Source organism: Dendroctonus ponderosae, unplaced genomic scaffold (genome assembly GCF_020466585.1).
Source record: "Dendroctonus ponderosae isolate FM_Combo_2020 unplaced genomic scaffold, Dpon_F_20191213v2 Dpon_F_20191213_3, whole genome shotgun sequence".
NCBI classification, from domain to species: Eukaryota; Metazoa; Arthropoda; class Insecta; order Coleoptera; family Curculionidae; genus Dendroctonus; species Dendroctonus ponderosae.
This window is the reverse complement of record NW_026018508.1, coordinates 2,229,328-2,241,923: the sequence shown is the minus strand read 5'-3', so window position 1 is coordinate 2,241,923 and position 12,596 is coordinate 2,229,328.

The window sequence follows — 12,596 nt, the reverse complement described above, 5'->3', positions numbered from 1 at the left end:
TCAGACATTTGTGATGTGAATTTAAATTGTGAGTGGTAAATTATTGTTAACGAATTATCGTAAAGTACCATTCAATTGATTGCTGCTATATGCATATTTAAGAGGGTGCCTAATAAACATTTACAAAATAAAGAACAATATGAAAAAGTAAATATAACCAGAAAAGTTGTTACCTACCATTTATAACAACTACATGAAAATTTGCACCTCTGAGGAATCAAGTGTCAATGATACTAGCAAAACTTTAATCCATAGTGTAGAATGATGAGGTCTATTAATATTTTCAATATAAATGATACCTGCACCAGAGCTGCTAAAAAGTGGTTTATGCTTGATAAATATTTATTTTATTTGCCACTGTTCTTATGTGTTAGTTTCCTATTCATTATTACCTAATATACAGCATTTTTATAGTGTAACAGCCATTAAACTAAAAAAAGAGTAATTTCCTAAAATTGCCAAACGKTGCGATAATATAGGGATACTACGTATATTAAAAATTAATATATATTTAACAAATAAAAGTCCCMCTTATACAGGGTTATTCACGCTATACGGCACCCAAGTGTACAGCAACCGTTTAATTTTTACAAATTATTATTTGATGAATCCAGCGACGCCTAGCRGGCGCACGTTTYAATTTTTTTTTGTAATGTACAGGGTGTCCCAAACGCCCTAAAAGTATCAAAATTGTGTTTTTTAAATGGAATATCCTATATTTTATTACATTTTTGGATTCTCTGAGCAAAATAAGTGTTTGTTTTAATAAAATTTATAATACATAAATCTTGTGGTTTTTTAAATAATCCGAATTTTCTCAAAATCTAATCTGATCTGCACGTGTCAAATACTTTAGAATTATTTAAGTTATGTAAGCGTAATTTGAAGTGAAGTGTAACAAGAAATTATGTTTTATATCCCAATGGTAATAAACTTACCATTTTATACACGGTGTCTACAAATTTAAACTAATCAAATAAGAAATTTAAGTGGCTATAACTTGATTGTATACAAATACAACCCCATATTTTTGAACTTACCAGGAAATGCAATTTTTAATTACTTTTCGAATGGTATTAGGATGTTAATACTTAGCAAAGTTATTGAGTTTTTTTAAAATACGCCAAATAATCGTTCTTTGAGCCATTTGGTGTTTCTTTAATGAAAAGCTCTAAATAACATATCAACAATAACATAAAACAACGGCAAATTATTTATAACAAATATTCCTGTTCACCGTTTAGTTCCAGACACTTGTAAATTTAGCAGTGGGTTTTCAAAACACTTATTTTGCTCCGAGAATCCAAAAATGCAATAACATATAGGGTATTTTATTAAAAAAAAAACAATACTGATACTTTTAGGGCTTTTCCTACACACTGTACAATACAAAAATATTTTTGAAATGTGCGCCCGATAGGCGTCTGCCAATTCATAAAATAATACTTTTTAAAAATCAAACGGTTTAGCCACAAACTTCCGTGCCGTATAGCGTGAATAACCCTGTATAATTTCGTATATACCAACCAACACGGTTGTAAAGTTGTATCATACATTATATTTATTTGTCTAGAAAATATGTGTTCAGATATATGAACTAGTACTTAACTAAAACTATAAAATATATTTTTTACGTCATAATTTTAAGATTAGATAAAAAACGATTTTTTAAGCGTGCAGAGGATGTTGATGAGGACACGAATGAAAATCAGTGGTTTCCGATCTTTCCAATGTTGAATTAATTACGAATAAAGGCCAGCTCTACGTATACAGGCGTTGGTGAAAGTACAAATAAATTATTTTGGAAAGTTATGCGTTCTTTCATTGCTCGCAATGCGTGTTGAAAAAGCTGGTGAGTCTTTCGGGATTTTAGGACGTGATGGAAAACGACTTATTGCTGACGCTTCGCGAGCACGAGTAGCTTGCATCCTCAGAGGTGTTCAACTCTGAAAATATTATACATTCATCAGTCCATTGTGAGCTGTCGACCAAAACATGTGTGAGGACGCAAGCCACTTTTGCTCGCAAACATCAAGATGAAATTGTTTTCTGACCACTCAGCTACTAAAGCTCGAATAACTCAGCAGTTTCAAATATACCAACTTACTAGTATTTATATAAATATTGATGAAAATAGATATACTTAAATCGCATGAGTGCAAAATATTTTTTGAAGCATTTTCATCTGCTAATGCCTGAGGATTTTTATGAGACAAGCATGTAACTGCTTCCGTATTTTCATCTACTTTTGTACAAATAAAAATTGCAAAATATCTATTAACCAAACTGCCAAAGGTCATAATTCCTTTAATAAAAACGGAACCGGTCGGTTCAGTGAGAGACGCACTGCGTCCTCCAAGTACGACACGATTCTTAAGAACGCTTGACCATAAATGCTACTCGCAATCAATTTTTATTCCCGTATTACCGATGGAAATATTTCATTCATGTTCTCAATCTGCAAAGGAATTAATGGAATTATGAATTTAATTCCATTTCTCGGCGACTATGTGTTGATTGCTAAATTCACCATTGGAAGAATGCCATCATTTTTTAAATATCTTCTAGCACTTATTTCGGTATAGAATGTATAAATTACGCCACAGAACGACGTGTTTTAATTTAATGCGTAGATTGAAATCGCTTGCCTCCCTTTACGGAATGGACTGTATTTATTAAATATAAGTTTGTTAATTAAATTACTTCAACCATCATAGTTGACAACAGTAACAAATTGACATAACTTTTATTTGGGTATTTCGTTTCAAATTTAAGATCTTAGGAAATATGGAATTTCCCCATCTTTCATATTACAAATTGATTGCGAGTGCTGTGTTTTTATATGAAAAACAAAATTCTTATCGATTCAATTCGAAAATTATTGGCAACTCAGTAAATGATATTAATTTAAATATTAAGTAAATATATAGAAAATAAGAAATTCAAATTTATAAAATATAATATTAATAAGAACGGATGGACTTGCGAGACTACCGTAAGACTCTTGCGAGTCTTGGTCTTGCAGGACATGGTCTTGGTCTTGCGTTGCAAAATCGACTCAAACATAACGATGCTTTTTTCAAAGTTTCTCAAGCCCCATTTGAGCAACATAATTCATTTTGGCATCTTCGGTTAGAGAATTGAAAATTCGAGTAGTTTTGATCCAAAAAGCGAAATTTTAATATTAGGCTCTTAGGTGCAAGATTATGCCAAAAATTCATGTTTTTCGTCCCGTTCTTGCTCATTTCTTGGAAGCGAAATAAGCAAGAACGCCCATTTTTTACATCATTCCAGAGAGAACTAAATGACCTTTTTAGAAACTAAACTATCGATAAGAAAATGTTGGCAGTTTTCAAGACAAAAAAGTCTTGATTTCAAGAAGTTTTAGATTTGCGTTTTTTTTTAGTTGCAAAATCGACCTAAACATTGCGCTGCTTTTTTCAAAGTTTTTCAAGAACCATATGAGCCACGGAATCCGTTTTGGCACCGTTGGATAGATAATTGCAAATTAAGTTCCGATATTACAACATGAGTGAGGGCATTCGAGTAGTTTTGACCCAGAAAGCGAAATTTTGCTTCGATACTCCTCAGGTGTACGAACAGGACTACCATTGCAGAAACCATCCCACAAGCATCATATCCGCATGATCTTTATAACAAGTTTTATGCGAAATTTTGACAATCTTATAACCTTTTAAAGCAGTTAGGGTAATTCCGGGAGAGATAAACCACCGCCTGAGATGGACCAGTCGGGTATTTTCGACTGTACATGGTATAGGAATAATATTTCAACGCTACCCCGTCAACAAACGACTACCAGTTGCACTCCGATAGTAGCTTTGTGGGTAGTTAATTTTCGCGAGTAGCTTTATTTGTTTCTGCATTTACACATGGTAGATATTTTTTTAACGGTATTTTGAAGGGGCGATTCTAACTAAAAGAAAGTTTTAAAATGCGATTTGTTGTTAAAAATGCATTGAATGGTATCCATTCTGGACAACGTAAATGATGTAAAAGCCGATTAATACATAGATTTTTTGTTTTTGGGTGGTCCGCCTATCCCTGAAATTTGGGATAGATGGACCAGAGTAAATCGGGACAGTTGAACCGGTTTTTATTTTTCTGTTTTATACAATGCCTTCAAAATACCAACGGAAGTTGAGCTCACTAAGAGCTAGATGGACCGAAGAGGATTTCAAAAATGCTGTAGAGAGCACATGTAAAAAAGCTGCAAAAATTTGCTTTTGCCCCAACACGGAAGGATATGCGACATATAATGTTTGCTGTTGCTGAACAGTTACCGTTGAAGCATCGTTTTAGCGCAATCACAAAAATAGCAGAATACGACTCGCTACATATTTTCCTAAGCCGTCATTCAGATCTTAGCATAAGAGTTGCTGAAGGTGTTTCATGAGTCGTGTACCCGGTGGCTTCATGAGTCGTGTACAAACTTTGAAAATATGTGCAATGAATGTCGCAAAAAAACTTATTAATTAAAAAATTAATTAAGTTTAATTTTGTTACTTATCCTTTGTTACGGTTCATCTCTCCCTGTGGTCCAACTGTCCCAAATTGGTGGTTCAACTATCCCGCAGATTTCGGGTTAGATGGACCACAAAACGGTTTTTTATTTTATTTTTTTGTCAGCAAATGTGTCCGAGTTTTTAGTCTTTAGTTACAGTTCTGATTGCAGCTATATAAAATGTTTGTGACAAAATTTTCTTTACGTCAATGAAGCTATTTTTTGTGAAGATCGAATCAAAAAAGGTGGTTCATCTCTCCCGGAATTACTCTATGTTTTTAGTTTTCATTTAGGACGGGATTACCAAAGTTACTTTGCTTAAGTTTTTATTAGTTTTACTCATTTGTAATTTGTTTTATTGTAAAATTTTAAATTACTATTAATTATGTATATTTCCCTGACTGTATTTCAAGTTAATTCAAAAGAACTTCCTGTGTTCCAGTCAATTTTATCATTATAAATGTTACAAATACGTTTCCGTGTTTTTCTCCACCATCATCAGTTTGTCTAAAATATACATTCACAGTCGTCATTAGTTTAAAAGAAGAGCACTGTTAAAATATACATACTGAAATACAAATTACAAACATTAAAAAGTATATTAAAATCGTTTGAATCTCTTGGGATTACAGGTGATGAGTCAGGACAATCATGTTCGGGAAAAGACTAGAATTTATTGTTTATAGATTTAAATTTTATTTACATGTATGGAAGTTTATACCTTCACATTTGGCAAGCCATTGAAAAATCTTTACTTCGTCCAATATCGAGCGAAATAATAAAAAAACTGTTTATAATATTTGGTATTTTTCTTTGCATTCTGAGGATATCACTTGGTCTACATTTCTTCAATATACCAGGTGCTCATATTTTATGTAGTTGGTTTAATTAGTGTACATAGGTGTTCGTTTAATTATTGTATGGTATATAGAGCTAAGATTATCTGTGTCTGATCTAAAATTCATTTTGAATGCGAATTTCTGCTTCTTAGAGGTTCTTTGCAGTTAAATGCTTAGCTATCTTTCAGATATAAACTGATATCTATTAACTACAAATTGAAACAAATATGATACACTGGCTTCAGCGTTTTCCCAATCACACTAGTCACAGCTCGATAATAGAAAAAGCGGTTTGAAGGGAAGAGGAAGGGGGGTCATCACACTCACTACCTTCCTCCTAAATGCACGTCTGTAATCATCATTAACTTGGACACATGTTTAAGTCATTGCTGTACTAACCTGTTTGCAACGAAAGTGGCAATGTGCTCACCGAATAATTAAAATACCTGATTCAGTACAATCATTTTAGAATTAGCAGGAAGGTATCAGAAATACCGGATTTTCACGTTGAATTATTTATTATTGGGTTCTGGTTTTATGAACCAAAAAGGTGACGGTTTAAAACGAATAATCCGCATAATAAACCAGGTTTAATTTAAAAATGCAGCTGTGATTGAGAATGCAGAACGTATACATAATAAAAATAAAATGATCGTTTATGGATATAAGTCTCTAGTAATCTACAAGCGTAACCCTATTAAACAAAAGTAGACCTCCATTACTTACTTCTTCAGTGATTTATTATCAATTATTTAAGTTCAAAGTAAGTCACTCAATAAAATTGCTAGTCTATAGTGCATATTGAAGCCATGTAGTAAGATAACTGTATTGTTACTTCTAACTATTTCATTAGCTCGCATCTTCCTCAGTCTTGTACGGTTTTAATTTATTTTATGGTTATTATTTATTTGCTAAGGTGCGCGAAATACTATATCTTGAATCACCCTACGCGGTCCATTGCTGTAAAGTATGAGCAGTTGTACCTATTAAATGTTACAGGGTTTATAGGACTAATTAATGATGAAGATTCCACGGCTTTAGTTAAATTCCGGATGCAACAAGGTGCCAGCTGCAATTGAAAAACCTGGTCTAATTGGCTCAATATAAACATTCTCTAATTTGGCTATTAAACTGTAGGTAATACGAATTTATTCGATGCTGATGTGATCTGTTTCGTTATATTGCTAGTCGTCAGTTCAGCTCAAAATAAATCATTTCGGACATAATGTTTAGAAGTTTTAAACTGGTTTTAGTATGTGTAAGATCTTCATTTATTAGTAGCCAAGTGTGATGGAGGATGAACTATTTTAATATTTTATCTGTTTTACTTTTTAAAAATAATTTTGAGAACCCAACGTTCATTCTTTATGATTTTTTTTGTACAGATGCAGCAAATTCAGTGGCCCTCAAACTTTGGCACAAAACAAACAGGATGGACTTTAAATGGAAAAGTTTTTATTCATTTTTGTTAAGTGATTCATTTCAAGGAAGAGATAAAAAATATAAATTTGAATTAAATTCCTGAGAATACTCCTATAACCACAGTTAGATGAGTTTTGCTATTATTACATTTCTTATAAAGCAAAACATCGATACAGTAATTTTATTTCAGGTTTCACTGATGGCAAATTTTTGAGGTTATTTATTGCTCGCTAACAGTGCTTAGAATGATGTGATTTTCGAAGTAAAAAGACAAGGAACTAGGGGTTAGGTTAGGCAACAGAGAACATAAAAATCTGCTTTGATTAGTTCCAGAATGATTTGAGAAATGTGAAAATGTGAAATGAGAAATTCACACAACTTTGTAGTATTTTCAATTATAAATGCGATGTTACTATCAAATTATTTTTTTACGCATAAATCCACCCTTTAAGTAGCTACAACATGATTCCAAAGAAATGGAATACATTTCTAAATATTTGCCGATACGAAAAAATATTCGAAAATGTTACTTGATGATGCTAAACCAACATTTTCACCAGTCAAAATAAATGTGGGAAATTCGATTAAGTTAACTGAGCTTTGGAATTGTTGAAAAACCTAGCAAAATGTCGTGTAAGTAAACTGGTCTAATGGCACTAATTATTAAAATTCCACACAAATTAAAACTCCACAGAACAAAAATCAGTTTCTCTTAGCTAAATTTCAAAAATCAGAGAAAGAGAAGTATGTGAAGGCTTATTCGTGATAAACTTTCACATTCAGTGTCCGCATCAGGGTACTGTTCGTACGAAATATGTTATGACAACGAACTTTTCTCAAAGGAAATAAAAACTTGCCTCCTGTGTGAACAAATGTTCCTGTTTATATATAGGGTCTTTCATTGGAAACGGTCCATTTTTAAATTGACACTTCTATGTACGGAGGCAATTTTTTATTTGTGAGATTGATATTTGCATTTGCAAATGTCTATCATTTAATCATGGAAAAGCTCACGCTTTAAAAATATTTACAAATAATCCAAATTTATTTTCAAAAATCGCGTTCTGTTCCTCAAACTTTACGTGCATTAACTCAAATTTTTGCTCGTTACAACTGTTCAGATAAAAGAACAATCGAACGTTTAGTGATAAAGTTCGATACAAAGTTTACACTTCATGCTGTTACAGTGCCAGTGAGACAAAGATCTGCAAGAGGCGAAAGAAATATTGCCGCTGTACGTGAAAGTGTTCGTCAAGATCAACATTTATTGATTTCTCGGCGTTTACAAGAACTAGCATTCTCCAAGACCTCTTTGTGGCGAATTTTACGAAAAGACCTTGGATTATAACCATTCAAAATCGTTTTCACCCAAGAACTCGAAGCGTCTGGTCATTTAAATAGACGTGAATTCAGTAATTGGTGCTTAGAAAAAATCGAAAATYATTTCGATTTTCATCAGAAAYTATTCTCAGCCATGAAAYTAATTTCTGGTTAAACGGCTATGTGAACAAGCAGAATTGGATCTGGAGTGGYGGCAAACCGGAAAAATATCAAGAACTGCCACTACACTCTGAAAAACTTACTATGTGGTRTAGATTTTATGCTGGAGGAGTTATWGGTTCATTTTAACGGAAATCGTTATAATTCAAYGTTRACGATTTTTTTATGGCCTGAATTGGTTTGCTTTGATTTGGAAAACATGTGGTTTCAGCAAGACGGTGCAACTTGTCATACTGCCAATGACAAGAATTTTTCATTCAAGAAACGGGCCGATCAATTTTCCTCCTCRTTCCTGTGATTTAACTCCATTCGGCTTCTTTCTTTGGAGCTACGTAAAGTCATTGGTTTACAGCAATCATCTAGCAAATTTACACGYTCTACAGATCAATATTGAACGAGTAATTGCTGATATACGACCTGATTTATGTGAGAGGCTCATGGAAAATTCGGTTCAACGAATTCATTCCTGCCAGCGATTCCGTGGTAGACATTTAAATGATGTTTTGCTTGATAGCTAATGGTATCCATTGTACTTTATAATGAACTAAAAGTTACCGGGAAATGGGAAATAAAAAATGGGGCATACATAATAAAATACCCTTTAAAACTCACCCCAAAGTAGACTTTCCTGTTGTATTGGAAAATATTAACTCAGATAATATAGCGTCTGTGTAAATCATCATCACCTTATATCATAAATTATCATCGCCCTATATTTCCTCTGYCTGTTGCCTAAGTCTACCGACATTATYGATAACRAAAAATTTGTTTATCTATCTTATACTCCATTTTTAATCACCGATGTCCAAACTGTTAAAACACTGTCTTCATATTAAACCGCATCCGTTTCGGAATTTTTTTAAAACTTCCGCAGCATTTGGATTTTCGGTCCAGAAGTGTCCTGCCTGAAAACAGTTAGCGGTTACATAAATTATGTAGATTCAATCTTTTTGGCAATTTTTGTATTGACCTTTTGGCTATGGTTGATGTGTTTAAAGGTGAAAACCAGTAGAGGTCCGTTCACAGTCAAAAAGACATTTTAAATACATACAATCAAATAGTGAAAAACGCGAAAAACTATTTCATAAGTTGGTATTTTTATTAGCAGACGAAATAAGATTTAAGCAAAAAACCGAACTACATTTTGCGGGGACCAGCAAGGATAAATAAAAAATATCTGGAAATGTACACAGACAGAGTAAGAAAGGAGGGAATAGAAAAGACGTAAATGATTTAAAAAAAAGGAATATTCTTATCGTGAGACGAAACAATATCATAAGACTATAGATTCTAGTCGGATAGCTGAATGTAGAAAACGAATAATAAAAAACAAAAGTAAACAAAAAAAAGAGGACCGTGAAGTTTTAAACAGATAGTGATAATATCTAAATAGTTAATAGGTAAAACCACGAAATAAGGCCTAAAAAGCCTACATTTAAATTTCAATACTTAGTAAAAATATGTTAGTTAAAGCTCCTTATGTTTAACCGCCACAATATAAAACATTTAATTAAATCAGGTCAATTCCCAACTTTGAAGAAGCAAGATGAACTTTGTAGAAATTAGCAAAAAACTTTCTTCAAAATTTCAAAATTCCATTTCCATTCCAAAAATGATTTACAAGTAAAATCTAAAATATGTTATACTAACTTCAGGATATGTTTCAACTAACTTAACTTTCGATCTTCTCTTACTGAGCCTTACATCCTGTGTACGTCTATCAGTAGTTATTTATAAAATAACTACCCTGCCATATGGAAGCTTACATTAGTTATTAATGTAATAAATCAAGCCGGCTGTATCCTTCTTCATTGAAATGATTTCTCTGTGCAATTTGATGCAAAAACTATAAAACCTACCATAACCACATAATAATGGTTTACTTTTTATTACTCATACCATACCTGTGGAATTATCATTTTGGAGCACGTGGATAGATCGATTTGGAGCCATATCGCATTAGCATTTATGCAGGTAGGCCTACTTCGAGCTCGTGGCTCTCAGGCGAACTCGTGCTCAACCTCTTCAGCGACCGCGGAGTGAACACCAGGCTGGGTAAATAACCCAAAGGCTACGCGCTACCTCCGGTTTGGCGGGTGCTTCTTCTTGCAGCGGCACCTGGAGTAACGAATAGAAATAAAACTGTTTTAATACTCGACTAGATAAGCTGCACATTGCAGTTTTAACCTGTAATTTGTTTACCATTAATGCGAAGACATTTTTTGTGGTTGTCAATTTAAAACCAGATTAAATAAATAATGAAGCTTCTACTTAGGGTATAACTTCTTGCGCAACATTTTATATTCACGTGCTGTCCTGAGGCACACCAAATTAATGATTCTGGATCTAAATGAGTGTAGTGATTCTAGCGAACCTTATGGCTGTAGCAGCACGCAAGCTAATTATAATTGAAGTCTATCTAGTACAATTATATTAGCAACAGCATGATAATCCTCGAATTATGATTACCTTTTCAGCATCTGCACGTTATTAAAAAAATATGGATTCTTTTTTGGACTTGGATTAAATTATRTASAACATTCACGGTGATTTATGGGGAGGTTTGTTAGTTATAAAAGWAAARAGATTTGCGAAAATGAAATATTGAAAGTATTAACTTTAATTTGTAATTTGATTATTATTGTTTGAGTTATTACAGTTTGAGAAGCTTTGCCGTTTATTTGGACTTTCGTTGACTTAAAGAAATGTTTCTTTTAATTTAACCGTTTTCAGACGATGATTCCAGAGCTCCTAAAAGTGGAATTGAATTTAAGTGGGTATTGATAATAATATAACTGCTATAAATAGTGAAAAATTTCGATCTGCATTTATCACTAGAAACACCGCTTTACGTTCATTTTTTATTTTTAACTGAAAATACCCTACAATTGCTCGAGGCTTCTGATTAAAAAGTAAACCGGTGTTATAGGGGGTAATTGCACAAGTGCTTCAAACTTACCGATAATTTTGCATGAAAGCTTGTTGTCTAAAAACTGCATGAGTTTATTTTCATATTGTGGCGAAAAAGCCCGACTCCGAAGGAGGAGGGCTTTTTCGTTCCAATGTGAAAATAAACGAATGCAGTTTTTACAAGACAACAAGCTTTCATGCAAAATTATCTGTTTATTTTGATGCACGAGTGTAATTTTTATGAATATTTCCTGAGTAAACAAAGTTAATGTGGATTAATTTTATTTCTATTATATTTTATTACACTTTTAATTTTATTACTTATGTGTATTAAATATAATTTGAATATCTTAGGTATGTCAGGATATGTCAAACATCACCTGTCAAATAGCAATTACCGCTGTGCTGTGCAATTATCGCTGTAATTTTTCGATAATTGCACACTTCAAACGGACAGATTATCATACGAGGGAAATATTCGCTGTACGTTTTTTTGAAAATTATCGAATTACCGTTTATTAATACCTTTTTTGCAGTATAGCGTTTGCAATGGATGAAATAATCATCATTAGCTATAAAATTTGGTCTGCAGTTTTGTATGTCGTACGGTTTTTTCATTTTGCTGCTCCAGTTTCACTTCTAATAGAGCATCCAAGCATTAGTACAGAAAATTACAGCCGATTATTACTGGTAAAATTTGAATTTTTAGAAAGTTATGAGAAAGCCCTTTTGCACATACACATTTTTACACCAATTAACAAACTCGCACATGTTTTTTTCTGATCATCTTTTTTCTAAACAGGAATTCAATAGGAAGTTTGCCAATTCAATTATAAAAAAAGATAACCGAAAAGTTTTAGACATACCTTTAGCGAAAAGGCGTAAGTAGTAAATAGCTAAAATAAAATCAAATAAGATCTTGTAGAAAAAGTCTACAATTAAATTTTAATAATTTCATAAAAATCATGTTAGTTAGAGCTTCTTAGCTTCTTATATTTAAAGATCAGAGAAAATATATTTTTTTAATTTCGATGTATTTGTATCTGTAATTTAAGCTAACTCCACCATGTAAAACATTTGACTAATTCAGGTTCATTACGAACTTAGGGAACTACAGGCGAATATTAGTACTCAAGATAGAATTACCTTAGTAACTGAACTCTTTGCAAAAACTCATTTTCTCTCAAATTAATAACGATTTTGCAATGGGATTTACAAGCAGGTCGCACGTGTTACTTCCTGATCATTTAAATTTTTGCTTTAAAATACATGCAGTTTGTTTTTGTCAATACAATATAATTCGAAGAGCAATATTTTCAGGCAACTCAAATTACAGTTTAAATGCCACCTGACAGTTCTAAAAAAACTCTTTTGATTGTCATGATATAAGTTATTATTAATTA